This window comes from Fukomys damarensis, unplaced genomic scaffold (genome assembly GCF_012274545.1).
Source record: "Fukomys damarensis isolate Sample0158 unplaced genomic scaffold, DMR_v1.0_HiC HiC_scaffold_2, whole genome shotgun sequence".
NCBI lineage: Eukaryota > Metazoa > Chordata > Mammalia > Rodentia > Bathyergidae > Fukomys > Fukomys damarensis.
This window is the reverse complement of record NW_022900914.1, coordinates 18,985,585-18,997,722: the sequence shown is the minus strand read 5'-3', so window position 1 is coordinate 18,997,722 and position 12,138 is coordinate 18,985,585. Positions and strand designations below refer to the sequence as shown.

Below are 12,138 nucleotides of genomic sequence, written 5' to 3'. Positions count from 1 at the left end.
CCTGACTCCGCGCTCCGCCGCCTGCTGCGCTGCCCCGCACCCGACAAGGGCCGGCGCTTTGATCCCGAGACCTCCGGCGCCTTACCTGAGCCGTGTTCCGGACGCGGTTTTTGACACCTCCCGGCTTCCTTGCGTTTCCAGGGAGGGGAGGGCTACGCGGGAGCGGGCGCTGAGCTCGTCAGCGTGCGGAGGGGCTGGACATTTGTTGCAATGGCAGGGTCAGTGCCAGCAGCCCAACGGCAGGGGCTTGGCGTTTTTGTCAAACCTGTGTGCCTCTCGCGGAGGACTGGGGTTGGCGGCCCTGAGGCCTGGAGGTGCTGACTGCACGGGGCAGCCTCCATGCACAGCCCCTCCCTCAGCTTGAATAGCCTTTTAACACCCACCTGTCAGTGTCTTTTTTATTTTTCCAAGTAATGAAAATTTTCTTTTGCAAAAAGGGTCTACCGTCGTTAAACATTTTTTTTTTTTTTTGGAAAAAAGAGCAACTTGGTTTTCTCCCGAGCGAATTGAACTGTGATATCATATTAAATTTTTTTGTCAGTGACACATAAGAATCAGTTAAAAAACAACAACAACAACGAATTGAATACTTAAGAAAGGTTCTGGTTTGACAAGGCTAGAATGCAAAGTCCATTAGTAGGACAGCATTCCTGTTGTAGAGGGACCACTTCTAAATGTGGGAGGACAAATCACTCTTCCCTGGCCAGCTCAACTCTTGGCCTCGCAGGGACTGCCAAGGGAGGAGGATGGTGCCAGCTGTGGCAGCAGTCTTGATTAAGTTGCATCTCTTCTTACTGGTAACTGAAGTTGAACTCCTTCCACTTAACACCTAAGAAGGCACAAAGAAACTTACTGTTACATCAGAAAGTTTAGTCTTAACTTTTATTTTGCCCATGGTTTAAGGAATAGGTTTTTACTGTTCAGTGAAATGCAAAAGGTAACTTAGCTATTTAATGAAGTGCAGCTGTTGTTGTACACGAATCTTGTTTTGTGAATGATTTGCTTTTCGCTCTCACGCATCTATTCTCATCATTTTTAACAGGTGTCTTCAGCACACCTACGATAAATACATACCAGCCATCTAAGCATTCAGGTTGTAGCAGTAAAAGGTAGATATAGTCTCATATTTCATGTGGGGTTTGTGTTGGGGGGGCAAAAACAAGAGTAAACAACTATTTTATTGGAGTTGTATTTTGTGTTGCAGAGGCAGGAGGACTGTGTGTATATGGGGGCAGTGGTCAGAGACTCATCACCTGTTAGCAGAGATCTGAAAGATGACTAGGCATTACTAGGGCCCAGGGAAAGAGGGTGATGCCCCCCAGAGGCAGGGAGTTTCCTTCTGAGGCCAGAGAAATCAGTAAGGTAACTGAGCACCAAAGAAGATGTCTCCAGATTTTGCAGGCCTCTTAGCTCTTGTGAGGAGATTTGGCTTCTCGGGATAGTGGGGAGGCAACGTGAGGTTTCAAAGAGGCCCCTGAACTTAGATTTGGCTCTCTGAAAGCTCACAGTACTGTAATATGAAGAGTGGATTGGAGGGGAAGAGAAGTTACGAGCCCACTAGGATAGTCCTAGTAAGAATAATGTTTTGGAATTTGGTGACGACCATGAAAATAGTAGTGGATGGATCCAAGTGTCTAATGACTGGTGGAGTTCAGTTATAGTCAGATGAAAAGTTAACTAGAGCTTAGTGAATGTATGTCTTTGGGGGCAGATTGTACAATAGGTTCTTCACGGGACTGATTTCCCATGTATTTAGTATATTTAAAATCACAGTGGGTAACTCAATTATTTGATTAAAAAGTAAAATAAAAAAATAGGGCTGTAATTTTCTAGGGACATCTAAGTGCAGTAGATCAATGACAAATCAATCTTTTCATCCATTTAAAATCTTGAATATTAACTAATATTTATAGAATGCTCATTATTTGCTAGGCATTTTTAAAGATTTTTCTACTCAAGCCTAACAACAGCCCTCTGTTACTAACTCCATTTTGTAGTTGAAGAAACTGAGGCACAGGGAGGTTAAAGAAATTTACCAACATTGGTAGGTGGCAAAGCCAAAATTTGGAGATTGCTTTCTCAACCAATAGAAAGTACTGGCTTTCCACAAACAGTACATGGTCGGGTAATACAATGCTGAATTTCTAGTAAAGAAACAGGCACACATTTAGTTAGTTCAGTGTTTGATTCATAGCCACACTCTGAGCTAATGTGGATTTTTAAGTTGTAGTTGAAATTCTTGACTCCTGCTGTGCAGCCAGGCCTCACTGTTTATGTAATCAGCCAAGTGGACATCCCATGATAGATGCTTGGTCCCTTCTTGCCAGACTACAGTAACAGGGACCCAGAGTGGAGAAACTCCATGTAGCTCTTGGCATCAGAACCCCTTGACTGCAAAAATAACCCAAAGCTTAAACTATTTGTTTTTTTGTTTGGTTTTTTTTTTTTTTTTTTTTTTTTTTTTTTTTTTTTTTTTTTTTTTTTTTTTTTTTTTTTTTTTTTTTTTTTTTTTTTTTTTTTTTTTTTTTTTTTTTTTTTTTTTTTTTTTTTTTTTTTTTTTTTTTTTTTTTTTTTTTTTTTTGGTATAATCACATTCATGCTCTAAAGATACGTATTTTTCACATTGCTTTTGCTGTTTTGGATTTTTTCCTATTTATACAAATTGTGTTGGTTAGAGAGGAGTACATTTTGCTTAAAAAAACATGATTTGCTTTTTAATTTGTTGGTCTTTAGGTGCTAAAGATGGAATCGTTGAATTTGAGTGTGTTAGATCTATAGTAATTCTTGGAAGGCTGTTGTTTAAAGGAGTTTTATTTTGAAAACTGTTCTACCTACTGCAGTAACATCTTTAATGTACTTAAGATGGCATATTTTAAAGCACAGAACCAGGATGTGGGTGATCTGGGATTTATTAGCTGTGCAACCTTGTAAAATCACTTGGCTTCTCAGAGCTGTTTTGTTTTGAAGCTCTTATTACCATACTGGGCCCTTCTGCTAAGTAAATGACTGAGTTTAACAGATAAGTTATTTTTTTTTCACTCCAGTGCAAATATACATTTCATCTGCACTGTTGTAAGTAGTTGAAAATACAGTGTTAAAAAAAAAAGTGAAAAGCTAGCATACCTGCCTCTGAAGTGACCTATGACATAGAGGCGTGTTATCTCTCATGAAGACTCTGCAGCAGATACTACCTGGAGCCTTAGAGGTTGACAACTTAGTTCTGTGGTTGGGCTTCAGGAGGCCTATGAGCTTCTCTGAAATTAATAGGCTTCATCTTATGTGTCCTAGTGTTTTTTCTGGAGAGATGGCATTCATTACATTCTCAAAAAGGGCCATGATCTAAAAAGTAACAACTGACCTATTGGTTTGTCGTTTTCAAAGAATTTTCTTGGGGAAACTGGGAAGTTCTGTACTAACTCGATCATATCATCAGTATCTAGTATGGTTTGCATGTAGATTGTGCCAGCCTTGGTCAGGCAGTATTCCTACCCTTACAGATTTTTCTAGGTTTATTACTCAAGGTGTCTTATGTATTCAACTCGCTGTGTCCAACCTTGTACTTCCTCATGTTCTAGCCCATTGTCTTCTGCTGACCTCATCAGAGACCATAGCTTCCTCCAAATGTATATCTTTCCTTTTGATCAATTTTTGTCAAAGTCCCAGTATTGATAATTTGTGTAGGCTTGAGACCTTGTAGTCACCTTTACTTCGGGATTGGGTTTAGTAGACATTTGCCGCATTCTTGCCACATGCATTTTTTTCCAAAGTATCATCTCAATGTTTCATGGAACCCCACACTAAGATTGTATTAAAAACTCAAAAGTCCTGTGGGTGGAGGAACCTGCTAAACTTTGCTTAACTCAGCAAGCTCCAAGCTTGATAATGGGATTCTTTTTCTTTTTTTATACCAATTACTTTCTCTTAGACCTGCTGTCTTGTAGAAAATGCTTTGGTAATGTTGGTCTGGATTTTTTTTTTTAATCTACATATATTTGGAAGCCATTTCCTCTGAAGCTGCACTGTAGCATTCAAATGGTACTGTGTGAAATAGATTTGGAGTCCCTATGAAAGCCAAGGCAGTGGAATTAGGAAATGAACTAATGTATATCTAGACAATTATATACAGGCTTTTTTATAACTGCATCTTTCAAGGTGTTCTGATTACTGCCATCAAGGACCAAATTCTTTCATTATAGTTGACATTTGTAAGAACATTACTGGAAAATTCATTTTTCTTTTTTAAGATAGGATCTTACTTTATAGTTCAGGCTGGCCCTGAACTCACTATGTAGTCCAGACTGGCCACCAACTCTTGGCAGTACTCCTGCCTCAGCCTCCCAAGTGCTGAGATTACAGGTGTGCACCACCACATCCAGCCAGAAGGCTTCATTCCACCCCCTCTGGAATCAAACTCAGGACCTTGGATGCCAGGCAGGCAGTTGCCGCTGAGCTACATCCCCGGCCTAAAAACTCAATTCTTTTTTTTTTTTTTTTTTTTTACCCCTGTACCTGGGTTCAAACTCAGGACCTTGCACTTGCAAAGCCGGCGGCAGAACCACTGAGCTAAATCCCCGGCCCAAAAACTCATTTCTTAACTCTCACTGCTAATGAGAAACGTAAGACTTTAAACATTTGGAAAAGAACAGCTGAAGGAAACCATTACTTGAGGTTATCGTCATTTTTACTTTCATGGAGAATGAGTCTGGAGAAATGGTTCTGAACCTCAGAAAGATCATTTGATGTTAAGGAAGGTAGGATTTCCCAACATGAGTAGCTATTGAGATGGAAAGTAATAATGGAACACATTTCAGGATATTTTCTCCAGAAAATTTTTAAAAAGCAGACAAATAAAAAATCTTATCTTGGGCCAGGGATTTAGCTTATTGGTGGTGCTGCCTGCCTTGCAAGCACAAGGTCCCAAGTCCAATCCCCAATACTCCCCCAAAATTACCCCCCCCCAGTTAGGAATTAAATTCAGGACTTTGCTCTGGCCAGGCAGGCACTGTGCCACTGAGCTAAATCCCAAGCCAAGATTAATTTTGATACATACCTGATTCCCCAAGCGAAGGAGGTACTTGCCTCCAAGCTTTGTTCTCTGTATTTGTGAAAGCACAGTTGATGTGATGTGATGTATTGAGAATGCATACCAGTAGTTAGTAAGTTCTCTTATGAGAGTACATTGAACAACCATCATGCATCTGACAGAGGTGATGTGAAAGGAAATGTGTTAGGGACTGTGAGTGGCAAAAAAGACAAGGATTGGTGCTGATATTTTTATAGGCACTTGAAATGTATGCCTGGTTTTTAGCTATCAGTTTGAGATAGAAACATGTTAAAACCAAAAGAATGGTTGAAAAACTAGAGGAGGGAAGATTTGAAGAATTCTTCAATATCAGGTGTTGGGGGGGCATTGTAGTCAGGTAGGAAAATACTTAATTTGTTTAAAATTTCAAAGGGAGGGCCAGGGATTTAGTTCAGTGGTTCTGCTACCTGCCTAGCGATTGCAAGGACCTGAGTTCCATCCCTGGTACCAAAAAAAGAAAAACATTTTTTCAAAGGGAAAATATAAGACCAACGAATAAGAAATTCAGGAAAATATACAAACTTAAGTGCAATAATGTAAAACCTTGTGTTGTGAAGAAGCTGTTTCTTTGAAGTAACCACGAAGAAAATGAAAACATCATATTTGGAGCTCTCTGAATAGAGGATTTTGAACTAAATGACCACTGAGGGTCCCTTCCAGTATAAGATTTTATTGATCTCTTTCATATCCACCTCTAAAAAAATCTTGTTGGTTTCTTCATTTCTGTCATAATAAATACTAGCTGAGCAACTCCCTGAATGCTTCCTGATCTGCACAGCTGACCTCTCTGTAGCACCATATAGTGGTTATGGGGCACACTTCTGCAGTCAAACTGCCTGCTCCTTAGCAGGCTACTTTCACCAGCTACTTAGCTCTGTGACCTTGAGCCAAGTATTTAACCCCTTCTGTTTTGCTCAGTTTCTTCTGTTGTAAAATGGAGATACTTAGAAATGTGTTTAGGACAGTGCCTGACACTGTGATTAATTGCTGTTTCTATTTAGTATTATTCATCATTGTATATTTCTCTTGCTATTGTCTTTCTAACTTACTCAGTTCCCTCTGCTCTGCCTCAGGGTTTTTGCACTTGCTGCCTTTGCTAGATTGACCCTCTACTCTGACACCCTTCCTACGAACTGTATAGTACACTTTTTCATTTACCTCAGGTCTCAGGGTGTTCTGCTTAATATCAAAGACTAATTTTTCCACATAGCCAGCATTTGAGAGCTCAGATGTCTATCACCTTTTAATAAGTCTCTTATCATTTTGTAAAAACTAACACTCCTTCCTCCGCTTTCTTTATATATCCCTTTCCTAGGGATCGATCTAGATTTGATAGGACCTGAAGTTTATATAGTCTGGGAGGCCTGCATTAAGAAGATGTGAATAAAATTGCTAGGAAAGTGAATATTTAGACTAAAAAAGGTATCACAAGAGAATACTGTCACCTTAAAGTTAGGCCTCATCCTCTGGGGGTTTCTTTTTAAGCATCTGATAAAAAATGCTCATGTAAATACCTCCTGGTGGCAGCCTGGTTCTTCTCCACTTAGAACAACCTAAATGTCCCAGCAACCCTTAACACTTGAAGAGGCCCATGCAAGTGAAGGGGCCTTTTTTTTTTTTTTTTTTTTTTTTTATGTACCAGGGATTGAACTCGGGTCCTTGCGCTTGCAAGGCAGGCCACCAAACTACTGAGCTAAATCCCCGGCCCAAGGGGCCTTTTGTGTGTGTGTGTGTGTGTGTTCACAGAAAGTTCAGCTCTGCTCTTCATCTAATTTTTCACTATGCATTATGGAGTATATGATCACATACTTGTTTATTACCCACTAGAGTATAAATCCAGGATGATTTTTATTTTGTTCACTGCTATATTCTTGGAGTCTAGAAGAGTGCCTGAGACATGTTAGAGTATCAGTAAATATTTATGGGGCAGGTAGTGGCACCACTGAGCTAATCCCTGGCAAAATATATGAAATGAACAAATGAACCAACATGAGAAGAATGAAGCACAACTACCTAAGTTTAGAGAAAGGAGATCTTCTGGCAGAAATATCAGCAGGCTTTACAAACCAAGTAGCGTGAGCCTACCCAGCACTCTGGCAGCAGTGGGCACCTAATGAGTTAAGTGTTACAGGTTATTAGGCCTAAACTAAATCAGTAGGCTTAATATGTTTATCTTCTGTATATTAAGCCATGTTTTTGGGAGATGTGTGTGTGTGTGTGTGTGTGTGTGTGTATGTATACATATATGTGAAATTATTGCGTTATTTTAAATTAAGGTCTTGTGGTGACCAACTACAGGTTAACCAACTACAAAAATCTAAAATTCAAATGCTTCAAAATCCAAAACATTTGAGTACTGATGCCACAATGGAAAATTCCATTCCTTATCTCATGTGACAGGTTGCAGTCAGAATACAGGCACACAAAAGTACCATATAAAATCACCTTTGAGCTATGTGTATATGTATATGTAAGGGGTATAAGAAGTATAAATTAATTTTATGTTCACACTTGGGTCTTGTCCCCAAGACATCTCGTTATGCACATGAAAATATTCCCATATTCTAGAAAAATCCAAAATTTGAAATACTTTTCCCCCAAGCACTTTGAATAAGGAATACTCAACCTGTAGTGAATATACCACTAGGCTATTACATGTTGAAAATATGATTAAATTGGACTTTAGAAAGAAGATTTTGTTCACCAACACAAAGAAGCCTTAGATACAGGAGATGAAATCATGGGAGCTTTTTTGCTTTAGGTTTGCCTGTTAGTTTTTTTTAATACAGAGGATGCCACATTTCAGAGTTCCAGTTTCCTTGACCTGTGATTATAGGTTTAGATTCCTAATGGAGCAATATACTGGCTTCCTTAGTCCTCAAACCTTATAGAATTTTAGATTTGACCATATTTAGGTTATGTTCAAATGAGACATTTTTATTGTTTAAACTCTTATTAAAAGTTTATAAGAGATTATAAGATTTTACCCCTTTTACTGAAAGAATCTTGTCTTCATTGCCTGTAGACTAAAGGATAGATAAATTTTTAAGCCTACCATTCAGGGCACTCTCTTATTTGCCTTACTAAGGGTCAGTAAGATTTAGATAGCTAAGAAGAAACAAGGGGAGAGGAGGAAAGCAGATGAGTGTGAAGGCTTGGAGACTAGAGGAGAGGATTGACTAGTGTGGAGGTCTTGTGCTAGGAAGCATGGAGAAATAAGGTTTGCTAGATGAAATCATCCATTTATAAACTTGTTGCAAGCCAGCTGGAGTTGTTAAAATGTGAAGGAGTAGGACTTGGGGTGCCCTGAAGGCTTTTGTACAAGGAGTAATGCTGTTGAAAGTGCTTTTTATTACTGACAGTCAAGAGTGAGAATAGATCAAAAAGGAAGGACAGAAATGGAATCTGTAGTTCTTAAACTTTTCAGTTTTAAATCTTTTTATACTGAAAATTACTAAGAAAGAACCTTAAAGTTTTTAATGTTAATTACACCTTTTGTTATTCACTATAGTAGTCATTATACCTGAGACATTAAAAATACTACTGTGTTACTAATGGGAAGTCTGTCACATGTTAACATAAATAACTTAGGGAAAACTACTGTAGGGCCAGGGATTTAGTTCAGTGGTGCTGTCGCCTGCCTGGCAAGTGCACAGTCCCGAGTTCAATCCCCTGTACCATATAAATAAATAAGCTACTGTATATTAAAAAATGTATTGAGAGTGGAATTGTACATTTTGCAAGTCTCATTATACTCTGGTTAAAAAGAATAGCAGATTCTCAATTTTGTTTCTTCAGTCTATTGCAGTATTTTGTTTGGTTGACATATGTGAAGAAAATCTGGTTTCTCGCTGTGTCTATGTAGTCGGATAGCCTTTCCATGTAATTGTAGATGTTTTCCTTTGGTATTTCTCTACACCTTTTGACGAGTGTTGACTTCTTAAAGATTACAGTAGTTGCCATCTGGAATCTGAGACCTTTTCTGTGAACTTTGCTCTCATTTTATTCAAGTGCTAACCATCTATTTTTCTCTGGATTTAAAGTGAATCTCTCTCTCTTTTGTTTTCCCCCAGTAGTGGGTATTAAACCTAGGCACTTTTACCACTATATCCCCAGCCCTTTTTTATTTTGAGATAGGATCTTGCCAATTTGCCCAGGCTGGCCTCAAACTTGTGATCCTCCTGCCTCAGCTTCTTGAGTAGCTGAGATTACAAATGTGTGCCACCGCACATGGCTAGAACGCATCTTGTTGAAAACCACTGCATGCTTTTTTTTTTTAAACACCATTCATTGGCTATTTGGGAAAATACAGGTTTATTGAGTTATCCAGATCTTCCCAGAGTTGCTGTACTTCATAGATAATATAAAAAAGTATTATTACTCTCATCAGAAAAAAACCTTAAAATATTGATAATAGCTGTGTCTTCCAAGATTCCAGTTTCTATTTGAGAGTGTTAAATATATCCTTGTAATTGATACTGTATGTTATTTTCTTTGAAATGGCTGATTTAGTTCATTTTCAAGAAAATGTCATTTAATCATGAATAAATCACAGTTTGTATGTCATTCCTTTGAGTAAAAATGGTGCTCTGTGGAGTAAGTGGCTAGTTCAGCCTGCAGCTTGTAATTAGAAGAGCTGCCATGCAGCAGGTGCGCTTTGTGCGTACTTCCTGTTTCATCACGTGCAGTATTAAAATAGCATATTCCAGGGTCAAGATTTAGTAAAACTCATAACATTTATGCTTAAATAAGAACATTTTTCAGTGAAATCAGCTTTTTCCCCTTTCTGGGTGCTGTACAGTGAATACAGTGACTAGTATACTATGAGAATACTTCCTTCATGTGTGCTAAGGCACCTGAAGTTTCACCCCCACTGTTTTTGCACCATAGTGCAAATATCAGCACAATAAAAGGAAGAAAATACTGTTTTCAATTGTTCTAAAAATAGTTTTGATCTCTCAGACCCTCAAAAAGAACCTCAGGGATTCACAGAACTATACTAGAAGGTTATGTAGAGTAAGGTAAGGTGAGATAAGTGACAGGACAGACAAGGTGAACAGTAGCAAAGAATGGAAAGACATCTTAGAAAATTGGCTAGGCTTCATGGAGAAAAGAAAGGTGATTCAAAGTGGACTTAAACATTTTAAGCTTGATATAGAGTACATAATAAGTAGGTGCTTTATAAATCATACATTACTAGTAAAGTTGAGAAGGAAGAGCTTTGATGAATTTTAGAGATTTTAATTAGTACAAAAATATTTTTGTATACATTTTGTATAACTTATCCTATTGAATAATAAAATTAAATTATAATTTACTTACAGTGAGATGAACAGATTTTAACATGTTTCAGTATGATGAGCTTCAACAAATATATACAGCTGTGTAATTTAGTCTGCATATTAGGATAGAACATTTCTTCAGCTTCAGAAAATGCCCTATGTCCCTTCCCAGTCAGTCACAATCACCATACCACCCATAATCACTGTTCTGATTTTTGTCATTGTAAAACTCTTCTAGAATACAAATAAGTTACCTTTAATGGAAATCAGTTGACAGTAAATATTTGGGTATAATTTGGACTCTGTTTTGTTCTGCTGAGCTGTATGTCTGTATTTTCACATGTCTTACTATAATTTATTAGAAAGTCTTAAAATCAGGTAGTGAGTTCCCCAACTTTGCTACTTTTCAAAATTGTTTTATCTGTTCTTGATTCTTTGCTTTTCTCTACACATTTACAAACAGCTCTTAAGTTAAATATAAAGACCTGGGATTTTTTTTCACTTTTTGTTCTGAAATAATTATAAACTCTAATAAAGTTAGTTGCAAAAGAGTTCAAAAAGGTTTCATGAACCCATAACCTAGCTTTTCCCATTAGTGACATTACCAAGTTAGCTAAATCTTAATCAGATTTTACCAGTTTTTCGTATAAAGTAATTTTTAAAATATCTGTATGCATCATTTTGTGATATTTTGTCATATACATCACCTGCTGAGATTTTAGTATGGATTGTGTGGCCTCAGTTTTGGGGTAATTAAGATCTTTACAGCATTGAGACTTCTGATCTATGAATACAGTGTATTTCTCCACTTATTTATATATTTTTAAAATCGGTGTTTTTACCTTTCAATTCATAAATTTTATCTCTAGCCTTTTTACTAATATTGCAATAAAAGATGGTTTTAGAATACTTCTTCAAGGTAATGTAGTAATCATAATGTGAACAATTTCAGCTTTTATTAAACTTCTCACTGTGTTAATGCTCTCTCACTTCCTTTGGCTTACCCTTGTTCATTTTTAGTCCTCAGCATATGGGCTCCTTTTAAAATTGGCAAAAGTAGCCAGGTGTGGTGGTGCATGCCTATAATACCAGCAGTCGGGAGGCTGAGGCAGGAGGATCGCTATGAATTCAAGACCAGCATGGGCAACATAGTGGGTTCCGGGTCAGTCTCAACTACATAGTGAGACCCTGTCTCAGAAAAAAAAGAAAAAAATGGCAAAAGTGAAAAGAAGAGAGGGAAAATGACTATAAAAGATAGTCACTTTTGGAATATAGCCAAAGATAAAAACAAAGACTTTCTAAATTTGGCTCATTTTTGAGTAGGGTATGTATTTATAGGTCTGTGTTTTGTAAAGTTTGTATTTTTCAGCTTATGAAAGGAAAGTTTGCTTCCTTCCTCCTTAAGAAAGAGTAAACAATACTGCTAGATTTATTTAGGAGACACTAAAAAGTTGCTTTCTGATCTTACAGATTTTATACTCTGAAATAAGGAAAGGACACATAAACACAACATTAAAGGGATTAGCAATTAGAAGCAATAAAACTTTACAAATATTGTACATATGTAATTTAAGGGCAAGATGTATTTACTTCTTAGAAGAACAAATCTTGACCTTGAACTTAAAGAAAAATTGGGTCTGTGTTTGTAAAGGACTCTAAATTCATTGCAGAAGAATAACTGTGGATAGAATACTACAGTGAAACCAAAGCAGGCAAAGAGATATAGACAGATATTCTTTTTCTCTTTCTTTCTTTTTTTTTTTTTTTTTTTCA

The 12,138-nt window shown here is 37.5% G+C and overlaps 1 protein-coding gene and 1 long non-coding RNA gene across 5 annotated transcripts in view; one reads left to right on the top strand and one right to left on the bottom strand.

Moving 5' to 3' along the window:
• LOC104848787 overlaps positions 1-373 on the bottom strand; it is a 15,371-nt gene extending 14,998 nt beyond the window's left edge. For both annotated transcript variants that reach the window (XR_002024744.2, XR_776528.3), the window contains exon 1: positions 86-373. This is a non-coding gene — a long non-coding RNA (uncharacterized LOC104848787). The remainder of the gene's footprint in view (positions 1-85) is intronic.
• Positions 374-1,092: 719 nt separating this feature from the next.
• Positions 1,093-12,138, top strand: part of Map4k3 (mitogen-activated protein kinase kinase kinase kinase 3) — a 166,224-nt gene continuing 155,178 nt past the window's right edge. For 2 of the 3 annotated variants that reach the window (XM_010604958.2, XM_010604960.2), the window contains exon 1: positions 1,094-1,109. The gene's annotated coding sequence lies outside the window, so the exon portion shown is untranslated. Of the gene's footprint in view, positions 1,110-12,138 lie in introns of all 3 variants that reach the window. The other variant, XM_010604957.3, reaches the window with a different exon arrangement.